At 38.7% G+C, this 7,732-nt stretch overlaps 1 long non-coding RNA gene across 1 annotated transcript; it reads left to right on the plus strand.

Annotated features, from left to right (window-relative positions):
• The first annotated feature begins 627 nt into the window (after positions 1–627).
• On the plus strand, positions 628–1,848 carry LOC104241116 (uncharacterized). Its single transcript, XR_714627.2, has 3 exons — positions 628–859; positions 976–1,422; positions 1,502–1,848. It is a non-coding gene; the product is annotated as an uncharacterized lncRNA (long non-coding RNA).
• The last annotated feature ends 5,884 nt before the right edge of the window (positions 1,849–7,732 follow it).

The raw sequence follows: 7,732 nt of genomic DNA on the forward strand, positions 1-7,732 counted from the left end.
GGATCACAGAATATATGTGAAGATATGATGAAGTATCCAAGGGAGGCATGGTGCAGAGCTTTCTTCCAAAAATATTCCAGGCGTGACATAGTAGAGAATAACATGTGTGAGACTTTTATATTGGATACTAGGCACAAGAGTATTATTACCATGATAGAAGAAATTAGGTATAAGATCATGGCTAGATATCTTTAGCCGAGAGTCTATCATAAATAGTCTCTCTGCCCTTCCAGGGTAGGGGTAAGACTGCGTACATCCTACCCTCCCTAGACCGCGCTTGTGGAATTATACTAGGTGGTTGTTGTTGTTGTTATCATGGATATACATATTGATATGATTAGGTTGTTAAGCATGAATTTCAGATATATCACCTATAGCTAGGCTAATATTAGAAGAGAATAAGGAGTTAGCTAGACAATTCACAATTATATGGAATAGTCAGGAGGGATTTGAAATCAAACAGAAAGAGTTAAGGTTTGTAGTAAATACTACCTTCAAGACGTGCACTTGTAGGTTGTGGAAGTTGAGATGCATCCCATGTGAACATGCAATATGTGCATATCATTATTTACAGCAGGATCCAGGTGAACATGTGGAGCACTGGTATAGAAAGGATAAATTCCTACAGCCTTATGGATACTTCATTCAGCAAATTCCTAACTTAGAAATGTGGCCATTAAGTAACTATCCTCCAATTGACCACCAACACCAAAGCCAATGTCAGGCAGATCCCAAAAGAATAGAAGAAAGGCCAAGAATGAACTAGCAAAAAAGGGTCAAGCTGTCTAAAAAAGGAGTAAAAATGAATTGTTCACAATGTCGTCGACTTGGCCACAACAAAAAAGGATGTCCAACAAGGGTATGAATTTCATTGCATTTTCTTGAAATTTCACTACGTGTTAACTTCACTGTATTTCTATAAATTACTGCATTTCTGTAACTTCACTACATGTTCACTGCACTTTTTTATTTTAGAGTGGCCCTAAAGAGTCTTCAGCTACTGGTGAAAGGGGCAGAGGAAGGGGCAATGCTACCCAACTGGTGCAACTGCTGGGGAAGTGGCAATGGTACCCAAACAAGTTTAGAGACCGAAGAAAGTGGCAATGGTACCCAAACAAGTGCAGTGATTGGAGAAAGTGCCAATGGTATCCAAACAAGTACAACTACTGGAGGAAGGGGCAATAGAAGGGGCAGAGGAAAGGCAAGTAGTACAACAATTGACCTACCAGAGATGTATTCTCAGATGTTATTCCTCAAACTGCTCTTAGAGAAAGGGGTATAATATCAAGAGGAAGAGTAACTTTAACTGGTGTGAAAATGGGGTCTTTAACTGGATCTTCACCTGCCGCTGGACAAAAAAGGCCAAAACATGTTGGATTTGGATGCTACACTAATCCGGAGACTGAAAGAACAGTCCTTAATGTAAGTACAATTCACAGATTTAGTTCTATTACTCTTTGACTGTTTCCTCTCTAATATTACAGACTTTATACATTTTTAGCCTGGTACTACTGGTGAAAGGGTTATAAACCATTGGAGTATATTGAGTAGTACCACAAATGTACATCCAAGTGATGGAATTAGGCTACTAGGACTAAGATGGAATAGAAGAGATGCAATTACTACTTCCTAACTTCAGCAAATGAGTGTAAGTCAAAGAAACAAAGTTGGACAACCCACAAATCAACAACCACCACAAAAAGTTGCAACTCAAGTGATCATGGATAAATTTGCCAAGAAATAGCTTCAGTAACTTGGATTTTGTAGTTGACAGTTTTTAGTTTGCAGCAATTTGTATTGTAATAGCAATATGAATTCTATAGTGACTTGGATTGGAGCAAGTAGTTTTCAGTGACTTGCCAAGAACCTACTGTATTTTGTTGAACCTCATTTTTCCATTATGGTTTGACTACTTGTAATGTATTGGATCTTTTCATATTTGTAAAACCTATTTCAATTATTTGATTTTATTCCCTTTTGTTATTATGTTTGAAGTCGTTATCTATGGTTACAAAATGTGTCTTGCAAGTTGTTTACACCTTCTACAACAGGATATGAGCGGGTTATATCTTGAATTTTCTGTTGAAATTTTGTGATGTTTGGATTACACAATCCCAGTTTATTACCAATTTCTTACTATTTGGTTGCATTACCTAAACACTAGAATCAATAGGCACAAACTGAGAATAGGCATGGTGTTACTAGCTTCTACAATAGGCACCAAATGAGAATTCCAACAACTATTTCTTAGAACCAATTCACCAAAATATGACTCGAATATTGTAAATTACATCAACAGCTAAATATGTTGTAATTCTACAAATCTTGTTACACAAATTACATAAACAACATCCAAACAACAAAAGGCAGCAACTACAAAAAAACTCTCAAACACTAAGAACACTAACAACCATCCCCATTTTTACACTATCAACCAAACCACTTTCGAATTCTGTTGGTATCAACAATTGCAAGAAGAACAAAACAGCCAAATAATTATGACAATTAGTAGAATTGTTACACCCCATGTTTTCGTATGTGTGAGTACGTCATAAGTCAATTAATATAAGCTCGAAAATGGAATCATCTTTAAAAAGTTTACAAAGTTAGTTCATCATGTTAACGTGGAGGTTGCAAATATTTAATATCATTAATACCAAGTAGCAAGAGGTTTTGAAGGCTTAGAAGCTAAACGAATTGAAGAAAATAAGTTTCGTCGAAAGTCGACAAGTTGGAATGTTTTACCATGTACTTTTGGGGTGAGACTAGGGTGATTAACATTATAAGGAGATTATATTATGAGTTATTTTATTCATATAATATTTGGTGTTATGTTTTGAAGTCAAGCGATTTGTGGAACAAAAGTTGGAAAAGGTCATCACAAGTTTCATTCATAAATGTACTGAAAATTAGGTCAAATGTAACTGAGCTTTTCTCCCAATATACTTGGAATTAGGAGATGATCTACCTACCAAATTGAAGATCTATGAGTCTAGTTTCTAAATTATTAAACCGTTTGTCGATACAAAATTGTAGCAGAGAGATACTTGTATTTTTGCGAGACTGCGCAGACTGGTAGGTGACAAGTAGGTGCATCACCTACTTGCCAAAAGGAGAGGCCTCAATTAAGTCGGCCAAGATTGGGACTTTTAACGGATAATTAAATCATTTATTGTCACGACCCAAACCGATGGGCCGCGACGGGCGCCTGAGTCTTACCAATCAAACACCCCTAAGCATACGTCTAAAATATGAACCTGAATAACATCTGCTGCATTACAAAATTAACATACGTGAAAGAAGCATGCCATCAAGGCATATGTACGTATACAGACAGAATACAGTGGGCGAGCCGGCAAGGCTGCTATAGACAACTATACATCAAAAACTGAAAGCCGACAAGGCCACATATAACCCAACTAGACATACTGTCTACAGACCTCTAACTGAAACATAACTATACAAAGACAGGACTGAGCCATGTCATACTCATATACATATATATGTACAAACGTATCGTACCAATATCAAAAGTAGCTCCGGATCAAATGGAGCATGCCAACTCTCGCTGATCAGGGATCCTAAGAAGGAGGACCGTCAGCTTGCCTACCTGCACCTGCGGGCATGAAACGCAGGCCCCGTGAAATAGGGCGTCTGTACGAAAAATGTACTGAGTATGTAAGGCATGGAAATTAGTACGTAATAGACATAGATGAAACATGGAATACTGAAACACATCTTTAAATCTGAATAACTTTGTATATTTTGAAACGTTTATAACATCATGCACGTGCGTGTAAATGTCAAGCCATGCATAGGTATGGATTTACATAATATTATCAGCCTCTGAGGGCATCCCATCACATCATATCGGCCACTGTGGGAAAAGTCACAATCGTATACCAGCTGATCAGGTGGTGGTGCGTATATAACGCCATAACCATTCCCATATCCCATATACATATATATATACACATACATATATACGCGTATATAACGCCGTTTGAATACATACATATATATGCGTATATAACGCCATTTGAATACATACCCATATATGCGTATATAACGCCGTTTGAATCATATTTCAGCCACTGTGGGCAACATCATCATCATATACCAGCTGATCAGGTGGTGGTGCGTATATAACGCCATAACCTTTTCTCATATCCCATATACATATATTTACATATATACGCATATATAACGCCATCTGGTCATGGGTCAATGCACATGTATAAATGAGTAAAATGCATGAAAATACATAATAATCTCGATATTCCTTCCGGATAAACTTTTCCAGCTGCGTATTATTCTGAGACCCATGAACAGAAGATAATAATAATTCTCATGGGGAATCAAGAATATAGACACCCCTACTATTTCTATGAATAGAATAATTTATAGAAATCGTGTATTTGCTCGTTTCTTTCGTATAATCTGGACCATGCCAAAAGAAAGAAGGGAGGGTCTTAACATACCTGGAGTAGGAAAAACTCCGTATAATATCCCGTTGGAAAACCTTTTGATTGAATTTAGAACTCAAAAAATTGGATTAAGCTCCTGCTTTTTTTTTGAAACAAAATTTGCTTCTGCTTCAACGTTTCCTTTGCGCTAAATTTGAAATGAAATTTGCTTCTGAATTTGGCGTTGAAATGCTTGAACCAAGAAAGAAAGGTTCTTTAGGAATTTTTGGTTATTTCTTGGTTCTGGCAGCGTTAGACTCTTTTTGTTTGAAAGCCAACTTCTAATTTTCTAATTGTAGTAAATATGACTTTATTTTGGAATGAAGGCTTCTAACGTTGAAGTCTTGCTTTTGAACTTACCCTTTCTTGATTCCAAGCCAATGTAATGAAATGAGCCAAAGACTCTTAATGTAGCTAGGGGCAGATTCTTGGATAGATTTTACTAAGTCTTTCTAAGACTTGATTTTAAGTGATTCATATGTAGCCACCTGGAATAATGACTACTTAGTCATTGTCTAGGCTTTTTGGCTTCCTGCCACGTGGAGGGGGTTAATTTATTAATTATTTATCCACTTATTAGGTAACCGGGTAATGTCCTGTTACCCGGTAATTAATCAATTACCCGCATAATTTAAAAATTATCACAAATTACTTAAAATTCTATTTATTTTTAAAATACTTCATATATACTTTATATATTATACTACTGTGGTCACATGGTACCTTGCATGGTACTAGTTTATAATTTTCGGGTATTATCGCTCGACCCGTATTTTATTCCAAATTGTCCACTTTCAACGAAACTCGTTTTCGTTAATCCGCGTACCCCTTTATCCCTCATAACACTTATTTATTTCTTGTTAATACGTTAACGTCAAGATGATCTCATCCCCGATTCTACATCAGTTAACCGAAGACGAAATTTTTAACGTACCAAAAATGCGAGATGTAACATCCTTTCCCCTTTGGAAACATTCGTCCTCGAATGTTCCACTCTCCGTGATCCATATAACTTTGGCAAGGTCGCCTTTTATAACAATACTACTACCAACTCCCCCGTAGAAGCTTAATAACCCAACGACACATAGGACCACAATTATCAATAACGACAATGGCCTCACATGACCAACGACAATAACAAACGCCAGAATTTATGCACATACCTTATGATTATGACGTCTCAGTCGGACCCTTCTCTGGAGGAGGAAATAAGTAGGGATATCTAGACTTCATGTTTTCCTCGGCCTCCCAAGTCATTTCTTCCACATTGTTGTTTCTCCAAAGTACTTTCACGGAGGCTACCTCCTTATTCCGTAGCTTGCGGATTTGTCGGTCTAGAATGGCAACCGAAATTTCCTCGTATGACAAGTCCTCTGTAATCTGTACATCATTTGTAGGTACCACTCGGGTAGGATCGCCAATGTACTTTCGTAACATAGATACATGAAAAACTGGATGGACAAACTCCAATTAGGGAAATTCTAACTCATAAGCTACTCTGCCCACCCTCCGAATGATCTTATAAGGCCCGATATACCGTGGGCTAAGTTTACCCTTTTTGCCAAATCTCATCACACCCTTCATAGATGACACCTTCAAGAATACCCAGTCATCAACCCCGAACTCTAAATCTCGACGTCGCACGTCTGAATATGACTTCTGACGACTCTGAGCTGTCAATAGTCGATCCCGGATAAGCTTTACTTTTTCTATGGCTTGCTGAACTAGGTCTGGCCCGTGTAATTCAGATTCTCCAACGTCGAACCACCCTATAAGCGACCTACACTTTCGTCCGTAAAGGGCTTCGTATGGAGCCATCTGAATGCTGGAATGGTAGCTATTATTATATGCGAACTCAATAAGCGGCAGATGATTATCCTAGCTACCTTTGAAGTCTATTACACAAGCTCGCAACATATCCTCCAGTGTTTGAATTATACGCTCAGCCTGTCCGTCTGTCTGGGGATGAAATGCTGTACTAAGACTTACTTGAGTCCCCAATCCCTTTTGGAAGGATCTCCAGAAGTTAGCTGTAAATTGAGCTCCTCTATCCGAGATAATAGATACAGGTACACCATGCAGTCGTACTATCTCCTTAATATAAAGCCTCGCATAATCTTCTGAGGAGTACGTAGTTCTAATGGGCAGAAAATGGGCTGACTTTGTGAGCCTATCAACAATCACCCATATCGAATTGAACTTACGCTGGGTACGAGGTAAGCCTATGATGAAGTCCATATTGATTATTTCCCATTTCCAAGTCGGAATCTCCATAGCCTGCAATAATCCACCAGGTTTTTGATGCTCAATCTTAACCTGCTGACAGTTAGGGCACTGAGCAACAAATTCAGCTATGTCGTTTTTCATTCCGTCCCACCAATATATTTCCCTGATGTCATGATACATCTTTGTCGCTCCTGGATGGATAGAACAACGGGAATAGTGGGTTTCTCCCATGACCTGCCGACGCAACCCCGCAACATTAGGCACACATAATCGCCCTTGGTATCTGAGGACCCCATCTTTGGTAATTTCAAATGGTGTCTTCTCCTTCTGAAGAGTGGTATCTCTATAATGAATTAGCACAGGGTCCTTGTTTTGGCGTTCCTTCACTTCAGTTACTAAAGATGATGTTGTCGTATCCTGAAGAGTAATTCCAATGTCACCTGAGTCCAGTAATCGAACTCCAAGACTAGCTAGCTGATGAACCTCATGGGCTATTCCCCTCTTTTCTGGCTGCAAATATGACAGGCTACCCATAGAACTACGGCTGAGTGCATCGGCAACTATGTTTGCCTTCCCGGGATGGTATAAAATATTAATGTCATAGTCTTTAAGTAGCTCCAACCATCTCCTTCGACGAAGATTCAATTCCCTTTGCTTGAAGATGTACTGGAGGCTCTTATGATCCGTATAAATATCAACATGAATGCCATACAAGTAGTGCCTCCACATCTTTAGTGCATGAATCACCGCAGCTAACTCTAAATCATGGGCCGGGTTGTTCTTTTCGTGCTTTCTTAGTTGTCTAGAAGCATAAGCCACAACCTTACCATGTTGCATCAGCACACAACCCAATCCAATGCCTGAAGCATCACAATGGATAACATAACCATCGGTCCCTTCTGGGAGCGTGAGAACTGGTGCTGAAGTTAACCTATCCTTTAATGCCTGGAAACTCCGTTCACAAGCATCAGTCCATTGAAATTTTGCTCCCTTCTGAGTCAACTTTGTTAAAGGTGCTGAAAGGGAAGAAAATCCTTCCA

This window comes from Nicotiana sylvestris, chromosome 7 (assembly GCF_000393655.2).
Source record: "Nicotiana sylvestris chromosome 7, ASM39365v2, whole genome shotgun sequence".
Taxonomy (NCBI): Eukaryota; Viridiplantae; Streptophyta; class Magnoliopsida; order Solanales; family Solanaceae; genus Nicotiana; species Nicotiana sylvestris.